Source organism: Lagenorhynchus albirostris, chromosome 9 (assembly GCF_949774975.1).
Source record: "Lagenorhynchus albirostris chromosome 9, mLagAlb1.1, whole genome shotgun sequence".
NCBI classification, from domain to species: Eukaryota; Metazoa; Chordata; class Mammalia; order Artiodactyla; family Delphinidae; genus Lagenorhynchus; species Lagenorhynchus albirostris.
This window is the reverse complement of record NC_083103.1, coordinates 82,276,345-82,291,764: the sequence shown is the minus strand read 5'-3', so window position 1 is coordinate 82,291,764 and position 15,420 is coordinate 82,276,345. Positions and strand designations below refer to the sequence as shown.

The 15,420-nt window shown below is 39.1% G+C and overlaps 1 protein-coding gene across 9 annotated transcripts in view; it reads left to right on the top strand.

Moving 5' to 3' along the window:
• The window catches only part of MSANTD4 (Myb/SANT DNA binding domain containing 4 with coiled-coils), a 39,992-nt gene extending 28,322 nt beyond the window's left edge, over positions 1-11,670 (top strand). For all 9 annotated transcript variants that reach the window (XR_009542516.1, XR_009542519.1, XR_009542518.1 and 6 more), the window contains one exon: positions 10,535-11,670. The gene's annotated coding sequence lies outside the window, so the exon portion shown is untranslated. The remainder of the gene's footprint in view (positions 1-10,534) is intronic.
• The last annotated feature ends 3,750 nt before the right edge of the window (positions 11,671-15,420 follow it).

Below are 15,420 nucleotides of genomic sequence, written 5' to 3'. Positions count from 1 at the left end.
TCTTCTCTATGCCATTCTGATTGGGTGATTTCCACTATTCTGTCTCCCAGGTTTCTTACGTGTTCTTCTGTTTCACCTAATCTGTTAATTCCTTCTAGTGTACTTTTACTTTCAGTTTTTGTATTTTTCAGTTATGATTGGTTCTTTTTTATATTTTCTAGTTCTTTGATGAAGTTCTCACTGTGTTCTTCTATTGTTTTCCCAAATTCAGTAAGCATTTTTGTTACTACTGCTATGAAGTCTTTATCAGGTAAATTACCTATCTCCATTTCATTATGTTCCCTCCCACCCCCAGGGTTTTATCTTGTTCTTTCCTTTGGAACATATTCCTGTCTCTCATTTTGTTTGACTTTCTCTATTTTTATCCATGAAATTAGGCAAAACAGTTACCTATCCTGGTCCAGAAGGTATGTCCTTGTGTGAGAGCATCCTCATGTGATTTGTAGCTGCCCAGTGGTTTTGGTTAGAGACTTGGATCTGAAGCATGGATTGTCTTTCCCAGGGTGTACTGGCAACCAGTGGTTTGGTGGAGGGTAGGTCTGGAGTTTGAGGGGCTAGAGCTCAAGTCTGGTGCAAACAGGGGCTTCTCTCAGGGTCAGTGGTGGTCTCTGACTTGGCTGGGGGCAGGCCAGGGCCCAAGAGGCTGGAGCCATAGTTCTGATCTAGTTCCACTTCTCCTCAGGGTGATGGTGGTCTACACCTTGGCAGGAAGCAGTGCCACAGCAGGACAGCCTGTAGTAGGTTGGTGTGGGCTGGGGGCATGCTGGGGTGGTCGTGGCAGGCTGGCTAGAGCACCAATCTGCTGCCTTTGTGCTGGGACTCAGAGCAAGCAAGTCTGTATGCATGTTCTTCAAGAGCAGAGTCTTGGTTTCCTACAACCATCTGGTAAGCCCCACTGGTTTTCAAACCAGCCAAGGAGGTTCATCCTACCTAGGGAGGATCCCTGAGCCCATTATATCCCCCTCTTCTTCTGGGTCACCAAACATGAGTGTGGGTCCTGACTAGATTTCTTCTCCTCCCTTCCTTCCATACTCTGTGTGGTTCTTTCTTTATAACATTGGTTGTAGAAGAGCCATTCTGCTAGTCCTCTGGTCGTTCTCAAAGAGAATTACTCTATATGTAATTGTAACTTAGATGAGTTTGTAGAGGAAGGTGAGCTCAGGGTCTTCCTACTCTGCCATCTTGATTGATATTGAAAATCAGTATCTTTATGTCTTCCAAAGTCTTCCTGGGTACCTTTTGAATAAAAATGTTAATATAAAATGAACATCAATCTGCCCAGCTTATAATTCATTCCCCACTAATTTGAGCACTGTTTCCAAACCATAGGTGTGGGCCCTGGTAGCCAAGTGTGTGTTCTGTGATTCTTTTCCTTTGGCTGCACAATACACACTGCAGTAGGAGTGGACTTGGCTTGGCCTTGCATTCGCTGAGGTAACCATACCATTTGGATGATTCTCTTTCCCATTAAAGATGATTTGGTTTTCAAACCAGCCAAGGAGGTTCATCCTACCTAGGGAGGATCCCAGATCTAATGTTTCTTTTAATGATTCTGCAAATGACAGAATGACAAATGTTTCAATTCATACATATTTGCTATGTATTCTGGTGCCCTCCTATGGGATTTGGGATCAGTTGTTTCGTTTAGAGTCCTCTTTGCTCCCCATGCTTTTTCCAGATCGTTGCTTCTTCATTCTTTTATTAAAAAAAAAAATGCATCTTTGAAACTAATCCACTGACCAAAACCCAGTGTCGTTCTCTTTTCATTACTCTTCTCTGTCACATTCACTGACTCATTTTCTCTCTACACTTGATTGTTCTAGGAACTTTCCAGGTAACTTTGGTGTCTAGGTGGAGAATCCCTGAAAGCTTTGACCACTGAGTTCTGTGTCCTCATAACCAGTTCCACCTCTTCCACTTCACCTCAAACACCCATTCTGTCCCACAATATTCTTCTGGGCTAAGCCACCCTGTTCCTCCATGATAATGAATTCAAACACCAGCTCAGTGAGTACAATTCCAAAACCTCCCAGCTTGCTGCAAGTTCTTTTTCATTCTCAGGACTTGTAGTCCAGTGCCCTTTCCAATTTCTCCTCTGTCATCTGTTCTTTCCCAGCTCATATTCTATGACCACCATTTCATTCTTGTTCCCAGGCAGATTGGTGTTACTTTAAATTCACAGCCCCATCTTGGCTCTCAACAGCACTTGACAATATTGCTTTGGTTCTTTAGAATGCACGCTCTTCCATTCTTCAAAACCATGTGCTGTGGGTTGAACTGTGTCTCTCAAAAAGATATGTTGAAGTCCTGACAGGTACTTGCAAATGTAACATTTTTGGGAAGTAGAGTGTTTGCAGATGTAATCAAGTTAAGATGAGGTTATATTGGATTAAGATGGACCCTAAATCCAATGACTGGTGTCTTTATGAGAGTGCAAGATTTGGAGATGAGAATACACATAGGGAAAGACATGTGACGATGGAGGCAGAGAGTGGAGTGATGCAGCTATAAACCAAGGAACACCCTTGTTGGTAACTATCAGAAGCTAGGAGAAAGGCATGGAACAGATTCTCTTTCAACCTCCAGAAAGAAGTAGCCCTGTTGACACCCTGATGTCAGACTTCTGGATTCCTGAATTGTGAGAGAATAAATTTTTGTTGTATGAAGTCACCAGCTTGTGATTACTTGTTAAAGCAGCCCTAGAAAACTAATACACATGATTTCAAGAGGTTTCCCACAGGAAAGCTCGGACCTTCCTTTGCCTCTCCCTTTATGTTCAGTGGATAACCTTAACTTTAAGGAATTAGAAGCCACCAGACAGTAACTTATTGAACTTCTGGACACCAGAGTTACATATCTACACTTATTCTTTTCCTAATTTTCTTCCTTTTAGAACAAGGACAGTATGATCATATATCAAGCAGTGATTAAGGGTCCAGGGTCTGTAATAAGAATATTTGATTTTAAATTTAGATTCTCCAATTGCCGACTCTATAATTTTGGATAAAATATCTAATTTCTCAGTGACTCATATTCTTTTTATGTAGAATGGTTAATACTTCACAGGGTTGTTGTAAAGATTAAATCCTAAATATCAGAATTAACTGTCATATAGTACTCAGTAAAGGCCAGTTACTATATTTAATTATTACTTGAACCTATGAAATTGTTATACTTATAAGTAAAAAGTGCTTAAATATTGGCAATTCTGTATAGTTCAGCATATCATTTCAATAAACAGTCCAGAGGTAGTCTGAACTTTTATTAAAAGAGAATATTTTCTTGTATCCTCTTGGTGTTGATCTCATTCCTTCCGCTTTTTCAGACACACACAAGCTATCTCTTTTCCTGTATTTTCAACCTCAGTCTTTATATATGCTACTTTGCATCATTACATAAATGTGCTCTACTCTCTACCATTTAAAATTAATACATGGGCTTCCCTGGTGGCGCAGAGGTTGAGAGTCTGCTTGCTGATGCAGGGGACGCGGGTTCGTGCCCCGATTCAGGAAGATCCCACATGCCATGGAGCGGCTGGGCCCGTGAGCCATGGCCGCTGAGCCTGCGCGTCCGGAGCCTGTGCTCCGCAATGCGAGAGGCCACAACAGTGAGAGGCCACGACAGTGAGAGGCCCGTGTACCACAATAAATAAATAAATAAATAAATACAATTAATACATAAAAGTGACTGAATAAATGAATAATTTCTAGATGTCCATCTCCCCTCAATGCCTTTCACAGCCAAAGCTTTCTGACTTTTTCCTTTCTGACTCTGCCTGACTCAACTCCCCATTCTTTATCTCACTTGAGCTTTCAATATTATCCAAACCAGGTGACCACTCCTTTCTTACATTCTTTTTTTTTAATATAAACTTATATATTTACTTATTTATTTTTGGCTGCACTTGGTCTTTGTTGCTGTGCGCAGGCTTTCTCTAGTTGCAGTGCATGGGCTTGTCATTGTGGTGGCTTCTCTTGTTGTGGAGCATGGCCTCTAAGCACATGCACCTCAGTAGTTGTGGCTCGTGGGCTCTAGAGAACAGGCTCAGTAGTTGTGGAGCATGGGCTTAGTTGCTCTGTGGCATGTGGGATCTTCCCAGACCAGAGATAGAACCCACGTCCCCTGCATTGGCAGGCAGATGCTTAACCACTGTGCCACCAGGGAAGTCCCCTTTCTTCCATTCTTCATTTGGCTTCTCTGGTCACACTCTTGATTCACTGTTCTATATCTGACCATTGCTTTTCTCTGTCTTTTGCCAGTTCCTGGCATCTTTTCCCATCTTTTAAATGTCAAATTTTTTAAGACTCAGCACTATGATCTTTTTATTCTACATCAGTGGTTCTCAAAGTGTAGCCCCTGAGCCAGCAGCATCAATATTACTTGTGAAACTGTTAGAAATATTTACAAATTCCGGGGCCCTGCACTCAGACCTACTATACTTACCAGGGTTCTCCAGAAAACCAAGACCAACAGGGTATGTATTTTTTTAAAGAATTCGCTCATGCAATTGTGGAGACTGGCAAGTCCAGAATTTCTAGTGCAGGGGCAGGTGAGAAACTCAGGCAGGAATTGATGCGTCAGTCTTGAGATAGAATTTCTTCTCTGGGGAATCTCAGTTTTTGCCCTTAAGGCCTTTCAACTGATTGGACGAGGCCCACTCATTTTATTGAGGGTTATTTCCCTTACTTAAAGTCAACTGATTATAGATGTTGACAACATCCAGAAAATACCTTCACAGAAACCCCCACATTAGTGTTTGATTAAATAACAGGTACTAGAGCCTAGCCAAGTTGACATATAAAACTAATCATCACACCCACTGAATCAGGACCTCTGGGGTGGGGTCCAGCAATCTGTGTTTTAAATAAGTTCTTCAGGTGATTCTCATGTGCAGTAAAGTTTGGAAGCTACAGGTCTATATTTTCTACCCAGATGCTCAGACATTTTTACTATCTATTGACATTTTACTATCTATTACTATCTATTGACATTTACTATCTATTGACATTTTACTATCTATTACTATCTATTACTATCTATTGCATATATACTGACTCTCAAAGTTCAATCTCTTGCCCAGATTTCTCCTCTGTTCTGTTCAGATGTTTCACAGACACCTCAAATTCAGTGCATCTAAAATTGAACTCTTGATCTACTGCAAACCTGGTCTTCCTCAACTATTCAAGAGGTCAACAAATAATAACACCCTCCTCCTAGGAGTTCAAGCTAGAAACTTGGCATTTTTCTTTGAGTAAACCCTGTTTTTCACACAGAAGTCCAATCAATCACAGTTGTCTTACAGATTTTACCTCTAAATAATTTTTCATTCTGTTCCCTTCTTTCCATTTCTGCTGTCACCATACTATCCCAAACCCATCACTGTTTCACTTGGATTAATGCACTACTCCTTCCAATCATTCATTCTCCTTGTAGATGTTTTGATTTGTTTTGATGCAGATCTGGACATTACTTAATAATAGGTGATATACATCTGTTACACCTGTGCTTGTACTATTTAGGATACCTTTGGGTACAGTTAAAGAAAAGACCAACTCTAAATGGCTCAAACTATAAGGGAATTTATGATTTCACAAAACAAAGTCCAAGGTTAGATGATTCCAGAGCTGTTTAGTTTGGCAGTTCATCAGCATTATGAAGGACCAACTTCTGTCTGTCTCTCGGGGGACTACTGTAGTCTCATTGTAGGATGTAGTGTTTATTGTAGCCTCACTAATGTGTATTTCACAGACTGCATGACTGTTAGTGGCTGCCTCATGTGTTGGAAACAGGACCATGGAGGCAATGTGTGCAAGGACCAGTGAGGCCAAGGTTTAGATTAATTCTCTATGTGCATACTGAAATCACCAAAAATAGTGATACGAATGTAGGTAAAGAGATGGGCAGAAAGTCAGGGACTAAAATCTCTAATGAATGAGAAATGACCAGGAATATGGTAGATGACTGCAATAAATGGAAATAATAGATGTAAGGCAAGTCCTTCAACGGAGCTGGATTTTTAGAAAGAAGAGAGGAATAATGATCTGGCAGCAGCAATAAGGAGCAAGGATAGCATGTATCACCTTCAGATCCAGTAGGAGAAAAGAAAGAGACTTCTTTTGAGAGGGCTTCAGAGGAAACTATGTCCTTAGGAGGCATCCAGTTTTTTAAGTGAAAGTTAAGGGACAAAATCATAGCCTCAGAGGGAAGTTGGAAAATGAGTTTTGTGCCCAGATAAAAATCAAGGATTCAGGTTCAGTTATTTTTGAAGGAGAAAATAGATGATGTGGAAGAACAGCAATCTTTGCTGTAAGTACCATCTCCCCCAGTGTTACTATTTTATTTGTTAGCAGGATTTAGGAAGATATAATGTAGGTTGTTCTTAGCATTTGGCATTGTAATTGTACTTTTAGGGCAAAGGTCCCTAATAGGTATTCATGAATGGATTCCAGGTGTACCTCAGCCCTGAGGATGGTGGTGAATGGCCTCAAACTAGGGGTTGTCTTGTCAGGGACACTTCTGAGAGCAAGTCCCATAGTTCCCTCTGATTTACCTGGTACCTGTTGCTCTGCCCCTAGTGCAGGGCCAAGGGGCCAAGGATTGTCCTCTGGATATCCATTTTAGTAGCCAACTGAAGAATGTGCCACTGCCCATTATGAACAAGGGACACCTAAATCTGCAGGAGGCATGCTCAAGGGTCACTGTACCTCACCCAAGGTTTTGCCGTGGTATCTATGGGTGGGAAGTGGAGAAGGGAGAGAGACTTTACAAAGCAGAGCTCTTGGCTGTAGCAGCAAAGAATCTCTGTCCTTATATATATTTGGCAGATTCTTCCATCCCTTTGTGTCACATATACTCTTTAATGGCATCCAAGTGAGCTTCAGGGTGACTGCTCCAATAAAGCATGTGCATTCATCAAAATTTCATCATTTTAAAATAATTCATACAAAAAGTTTTATTGGATTCAAATCTATTCACATTTATCAAGAACTTTCAACATTATATTTGTTGACAAAAGAAAGGGAAGATTTGTTGTATCCTTTAAATATAATTTTATTTGTTGTAAATTTTTGAATGGTTGTAAAAATGGTTTAAACTTTTTAAAAAAATCACTAGTACAAATAGCGTTTCTGGTTGATGTCAACCATTAAGGATTTAAAGAGGTTGTCTCTCCTTTGTTGAGAATTGTGGGTAGGCATTTAAGTATACAACCTGATTTAAAACAAAAGGTATGGCTACAGAACTAAGCTCATGTTTCACAGTAAATTTATTTGGAAAATATCTGATTTGAAAGCATGGACAGATTTATTCACTAATGCTTTGTATTCTTATTTCTTATCAATTATGTAATATAGAAAAAAATAGAGTTAAGGTTTTTCACCAAGTCCCACATAAATGCCTCTAAATAGCTTCCAGTTTACTCCAAGTGGGCTGCTAAAATGTTAGTGCTTAAAAAAATTTTTATTGAAGTATCATTGATTTACAATGTTGTGTTAGTTTCAGGTGTACAGCAAAGTGATTCAATTATACATATATATATATATATATATATTCCCTTTTTGTAGTTCCTTTCATTATAAGTTATTATAAGATACTAAGTATAGTTCCCTGTGTATACAATTGGTCCTTGTTGGTTATCTATTTTATATATAGTAGTGTTTATATTTTAATCACAGACTCCTAATTTATCCTTCCCTCCCTTTCCCCTTTGGTAACTATCAGTTTGTTTTCTATATCTGTGAGTCTATTTCTGTTTTGTAAATAAGTTCATTTGTATCATATTTTTTAGATTCCACATATAAACAATATAATATGATATTTATCTTTGGCTTACTTAGTATGATAATTTCTTAGTCCATCCATGTCAATGCATATAGCATTATTTCACTTTTTTATGGCTGAGTAATATTCCATTGTATATATACAACATCTTCTTTATCCATTCATCTGTTGATAGACACTTATGTTGCTTCCATGTCTTGGCTATTGTAAATAGTGCTGCTATGAACATTGGGTGCACAAAAACGCAACAGGGTAGAAAGCCCAGAAATAAACCTACACACCTATGGTCAACTAATCTATGACAAAGGAGGCAAGAATATACAATGGAGAAAAGACAGTCTCTTCAATAAGTAGTGTTGGGAAAACTGGACAGCTACATGTAAAAGAATAAAATTAGAACATTTTCTAGCATCATGAACAAAACTTAACTCAAAATGGATTAACGACCTGAATGTAAAGCCAGATACTATAAAGCTCCTAGAGGAAAATGTAGGCGGAATACTCTTTGACATAAATCACAGCAATATTCTTTTGGATTTGTTTCCTAGAGTAATGGAAATAAAAACAAAAATAAACAAATGGGACCTAATTAAACTTAAAAGCTTTTGCACAGCAAAGGTAACCATAAACAAAATGAAAAGACAAGCTACAGAATGGGAGAAAATATTTAAAACAATGTGACCGACAAGGGATTAATCTCCAAAATATACAAACATCTTATACAGCTCAGTATTGAAAAAACAACTCAATCAAAAAATGGGCAGAAGATCTAAATAGACATTTATTCAGAGAAGACATACAGATGGCCAAAAAGCACATGAAAACATGTTCAGCATCACTAATTATTAGAGAAATACAAATCGAAACTACAGTGAGGTATCACCTCACACTGGTCAGAATGGCCATCATCAGAAAGTCTACAAATAAATGCTGGAGAGGGTGTGGAGAAAAAGGAAACATTCCCATTGTTGGTACAGCTATTACGGAGAGCAGTATGGAGGTCCCTTAAAAAAAAAGAATAGAGCTACCATATGTTCCTGCAATCCCATTCCTGGGCATATGTCTGGAGAAAACCATAATTCGATAAAATTTTAGCACTTTTGATGTGGGCCAAGATGTGAAAGACTGCTTTAGTAAGAGTAATGCTTCAGTTTAACCAAAATGGTATTGGTAATATCTGTCTTCTCTACTTGTTAAAATACACATTAATAAATTGTGTGTGTGTTTTCTAAACATTCCCAGATAGTTTGAGTTACTACCAGGTAAAGTCATGCTTTTCTGTCCTGAAAGAAAGAGGAATCTGGCATCTTTTGCTACTGTGATATATGTACTGGTACCAGAAATATGAAAAATTCTGACTAACAGGCATTTTTGTTTTGTATGTCAGAATTCATGTCCTCTTCCTGGGTTTATAGATTTTCTTCTAGAAATCACTACGTTTCCCATCTTCACAGTCCAAGGAAGGTTGACTTGACCACAAGCTCTAGGAGTGGGGTATGATGTGTGCAAGCCTATCCCTATATTCCATTCTCTTGCTACAAGGTTGGTTCAGAGACAGGCAGATAACTCATTCAGAGCCAATGAAACAGAAGAAGGTATTTGTTGAAACTTCTAAGAAAGAAACGTTCACTCTTCCCCTTGACATCTTAGCTTCCCATGGAGATGAGATATCTGGAAATGTATAAAACCATTTTGCTATATTGAGTGGCACAGTTGGCAAGTCTCTGTATAGAGCTTATCAGGGAAGATATAAATGAGACGGTAAAGTTGAGCCCTTGATGAGATCACTTGAACTGTTGAATCAAACCTCTCCTGATATTGAGGCTAATTCTGAATTTTCAATTTTATGAATCAGCAAATTTCTCCCTGTTCTGTGCTTTCCTAGATTCTGCATTTGTCTATATGGCATACATTCATCGCAGGGTCAATTTGTGGCCTCTCTGACTAGGTAGAGACTGCTCCTCTCAGGACTAGCCAATTCTTAGAGATAGCCTGCAGCATGCATTTCATATGCAAACCAACCAATCTTGAGTCTATATGCCCCAGCCACTCCCTTTATCAAACTATAACAAACCAATATTTCCTCAGCCTTAAATCAACCCAGGACCAAGTATGCAATATTTTTTTTCACATATTTATTGGAGTATAAATGCTTTACAATGTTGTGTTAGTTTCTACTGTACAACAAAGTGAATCAGCTGTATGTATACATATATCCCCATATTTATTAGACAACTTTCTTCTCTTACACCCTTCTCTCCCTCATTTCCTCCCCCTTTTTCTTTCCCTCCATTCAATATTTATGAAGTGTTCCTGAGCACCTGTGCTGGCACAAATGTTACAAAATTGTATGAGACAGTTCCTACCCTTGAATGTGTAGCAATGAATACATTTGGAGTAGACAGATGATAAGTAATCTGATAGAAGCATGTACAAGATTTAGTGGGGCCTGAGGAAGGGAGTGATCAGTTTTTCTTAAGAGTGGTATTCAGGAAGTTTCCTAAAAGGAGTGGGTACTAGGTAGATTTTGTTACCAAAGGCAAAAACAGAGCAGAGTAGAGCTTTCAGTCAGAGGGTACTGCATGGACAAAGACTCAGAAGATTAACTCTTGTCATGCTTAGGTGTGGACAAGTGATTTTCTATGGCTGGAGCACGGGATGTGGCACTTGGTATGGTGCAAAATTTAATGGCACACCAAAAAACTAAGTAATAAATTTATTTTAATGCAGTATTTTTTTTTTTTAATTCATGCAGGGCTTCCCTGGTGGCACAGTGGTTAAGAATCCGCCTGCCAATGCAGGGGACACAGGTTTGAGCTCTGGTCCGGGAAGATCCCACATGCCGTGAAGCAACTAAGCCCATGTGCCCCAACTACTGAGCCTGTGCTCTAGAACCTGAGAGCCACAACTACTGAGCCCGTGTGCTGCAACTACTGAAGCCTGTGTGCCTAGAACCTGTGCTCCACAACAAGAGAAGCTACCACAATGAGAAGCCCACGCATCGCAACGAAGAGTAGCCCCCGCTCACCACAACTAGAGAAAGCCTGCGCACAGCGATGAAGACCCAACACAGCCAAAAATAAAATAAATTAATTTTAAAAATAATTTTTAAAAATTCATGCAAAACTCTTGATAAACAAAATATGAAATTTTGAAAACTTAAAAATTGACATAGTAAAACAAATGGTACCTTGCTACCTTGCAAAAGAAGTTTCAGTAAGCTGAAGTTAATTAAAAATTATTGAAGATGTTTACTTATTTTAAAAAAGTGTCAAAAATGTCAATTCTCTCAATTGAAAAGAAGATAAAGAAGTTAATTTTGAAAGTACTATGAGTTTGTTTGATTAAAGCCAAGAAAGTAAAAACGTGATACAGGGGCTTCCCTGGTGGCGCAGTGGTTGGGAGTCCGCCTGCTGATGCAGGGGACACAGGTTTGTGCCCTGGTCTGGGAAGATCCCGCATGCCGCGGAGCGGCTGGGCCCGTGAGCCAAGGCTGCTGAGCCTGCGCATCCGGAGCCTGTGCTTCACAACAGGAGAGGCCACAACAGTTAGAGGCCCACGTACAGCAAAAAAAAAAAAAAAAAAAGGTAATACATTTTGTTTTGATATAAATAAAATATTTAAACCTAAAATAATATTGTTGGTTTAATACATCTATTTTTTAAATTTTCAATATTTTTTCAACTACCTTAATATTCTATAATAAAAGCTAACCATTACAAACAAAAAACTTACATAGGGACATTTTTTCTTTTACTTCACAGTCTCATATGGCTTGACATGGAGCTCTCTGAATATTATCTTTGTTTAAAATTTTGATGTTTTATCAAAATGTTTTGTAGCAATTTTGATTTTTAAAAGAATATTGCAATAAAATATTATTTAACTTGATTACTGAGTTATTTGATTTCCCCTTAATTTTTGCTCTTAAAGCAGTTGTCTCACTGGTCTCACTCTAATATTGGCCTTGGAAAAGGAGTTAGATTCATTTAAAGACGTAACATATTCTTACTGTTTATACCCACTACAAATTGCTTTCTGATGAGTGAACTTAAACTGGTAATACTTAACTGAAGCTTACAACCATTGCGTTAGAAAAACTTAGCAGTCTTCCTTCTATGTGTCCCTCTTACTCCTCACACAGAACACTTCACTTCTGACACTTCTGGTCGCCAACTATGTGGGGATTTTTTTCCCCAACACCAAGCAATCCTACACAACACCAGCTGGTGTCCTATAATTTAATTCAAAATTGTAATTTAATGTCTCTGTCCCGTAAGACTGTTCCCACCCCACTTCAGATGCCAGTGGCAAATAGTAGGTTCCCAAGTTATTCACAACTTCTTTTTTTTTTGGCTCCATTGGGTCTTCATTGCTGCACGTGGGCTTTCTCTAGTTGCAGTGAGTGGGGGCTACTCTTTGTTGCAGTGTACAGGTTTCTCATTGGGGTGGCTTCTCTTGTTGCAGAGCATGGGCTCTAGGTATGCAGGCTTCAGTAGTTGTGCCACATGGGCTCAGTAGTTGTGGCTCACAGGCTCTAGAGCGTAAGCTCAGTAGTTGTGGTGCATGGGCTTAGTTACTCTGTGGCATGTGAGATCTTCCCAGACCAGGGCTCGAACCCATGTCCCCTGCATTGGCAGGTGGATTCTTAACTACTGTGTCACCAGGGAAGTCCCAAGTTACCCACAACTTCTGTCAGACTTGGCTACAAATGAGAGCTTCCCATTACCTGCTCCTCATTGGATTTAATAATTTGCTGAGCAGCTCACAGACCTCAGGGAAACACTCAACCAGCTTATTAAAGGATATGATAAAGAATACAGATGAACAACCAGATAAAGAGATACAAAGGACAAGGTCTGGGAGGGTCCTGAGTACAAAAGCTTCTGCCCTTGTGGAAGGTGCATCACCCTCTCAGTAAATGGATGTTCACAGAACTGGAAGCTTTCCAAACACCATACTTTTGGGATTTTTATGGAGGAGTTATCACACAGACACGATGGACTATTAACTCCATTTTCAGCTCTTCTCCCTTCTCAAGAGAATAAGGGGTGGGGCTGAAAATTCTAAGCTTCAAATAATGGTTTGGTCTTTCTGGTGAATGGCCATCCAGGAGCCCACACAGAGTCTCCTCATTAAAATAAAAGCCACCCCTATCACTCAGCAAATTACAAGGGCTTCAGGAGCCCCATGCCAGAAATGGGGATGATGACAAAATATATATTTATTATAAACCACAATATCATACCATTATGTAAAAATCAGGCTTATATACATAGCCCTGCCCTCCAGAGAGCCTGCACTAGCTTCTAGACAAGCCTCACCTACCAGGGGGCAGACACCAGTTGTGAGAAAACAACAGCTCCACAGTCTCTGGACCTGTCCTCCCTTCAACCAGCAGGCTAGATCCTGTACTGAGATGGGTTGGGCCCTGGCCCTACACACTAGCAGGCCACCACAAGCTTCAGGACACGCCAGAACCCACACCCAACTGTGTCAGAAACATGCCCTACTCACCAGTGATCTAACATCAACTCAGGGATCCCTGGGTGCTGCAATCAGACTCCAGGACCCAGCTCTGCCTGCCACTAGGCCAGCACTAGCCCCAGGAAATGGCTTTCCCATTAGTGGGTGAGCAACAGCCCTAGAGTCTCTAGCTTCTAGACAAGCCTCAACTACCAGGGGGAAGATACCAGTCATAAGAAAACAACAGCTCCACAGTCTGTGGACCTGCTCCCCACCACAACCAGCAGAAGGATACATGCAGCTCTCATAGGAGGAATCCCTAGAGCATATAGCTCAAGTGATGAGAGTGGACGGATGCATAAGGATGCATAGGACGTCTCCTACAAAAAGTCACTTTTCCAAGGTTGGGAAATGTAAACAACCTACCAGATACATAAAAAGAAAAACAGCAACTTAGGCAAAATGAGGTGACAGAGGAACATGTTCCAAATAAAGGAAAAAGATAAAACCCCAGAAGAACTAAGTGAAATGGAGATAAGCAATCTACCAAAGAAAGAGTTCAGAGTAGTGATTATAAAAGATGATCAGATAACTTGGGAGGAGAATGGATGCACAGAGTGAGAATTTGGAAGTTTTTAACAAAGAGAAAATATAAATAACAATAAAACAGAGATGAAGAATACAATAACTGAAATGAAAAATACACTAAAATACACTAAAAGGACAGTAGACTAAATGGTACAGAGGAGCAGATCAGCAAGACAGAAGACAGAGTAGTGGAAACCACTGATGCTAGACAGAAACAATAAAAAAGAATGAAAAGAAATGAGGACAGTTTAAGACACCTCTAGGACAACATCAAACACACTAATATTTGAATTATAGGGGTCCCAGTAGGAGAAGAGAGAGAAAGTGGCTGAGAACATATTTAATAGCTGAAAACTTCCCTAAACTGGGAAAGGAAACAGTCATACAAGTCCAGGAAGCACAGAGAGTTCCATATAGGATTAACCAAAAGAGAACTACACCAAGACACATTGTAAGGGAAAGGAAACAGTCATACAAGTCCAGGAAGCACAGAGAGTTCCATATAGGATTAACCAAAAGAGAACTACACCAAGACACATTGTAATCAAAATGACAAAAATTAAAGATAAACAGAATATTAAAAGCAGCAAGGGAAAAGAAACAAATAGCATACAAGGGAACTCCCATAAGGCTATCAGCTGATTTTTCAGCAGAAACTGCAGGCCTGAAGAGAATGGCATGAAATATTTAAAGTGATGAAAGGGAAAAACGTATAATCAAGAATACTCTACCCAGCAAGGCTCTCCTTCAGATTTCATGGAGAAATCAAAAGCTTTATAGACAAGCAAAAGCTAAAAGAGTTCAGCACTACAACCACTTTACAAGAAAAGTTAAAGGAACTTGTCTAAGTGAAAAAGAAAAGACCACAACTAGAAACGTGAAAATTATGAAAGGAAAAATCACATCAGTAAAAGCAAATATACAGTAAAGGTAAGAAAACATCCATGCACAAATCTAGTGGGAAGGTTAAAAGTAGTAAAATCATCTGTATTCACAATAAGCAGTTAAGTGATATACAAAACAATTAGATGTAAATCACACTATCAAAAACAGTAAATGTTAGGGGAGAAGAGTACAAAGAGAGGGTTGTTAAAAATGCTTTTGAAATTAAGAGATAAGCAACTTAAAACAATCATATATATATATATAGTTATATAGTTATATAGTTATATATATAGTTATATATAACCTCATGGTAACCACAAACCAAAAATCTATAATAGATACTACACAGAAAAGAAAAAGGAATCCAGACATAACACTAAAGATAGTCATGAAATCACAAGAGAAGATAATACAAGAAGAAACAAAAAGGACCTATAAAACCCCCAAAACAATTTAAAAAATGGCAATAAGAACATACATATCAATAATTACTTTAAATGTAAATGGACTTAATGCTACAATCAAAAGACAGAGTGATTGAATGGATATAAAAACAAGACTCATATCTGTGTTGCCTACAAGAGACTCACTTCAGATCTAAAGACACACACAGACTGAAAGTAAGGAAGTGGAAAAGGATATTCCATGCAAATGGAAATCAAAAGAATGCTGGAGTAGCAGTACTTGTCTCAGACAAAATAG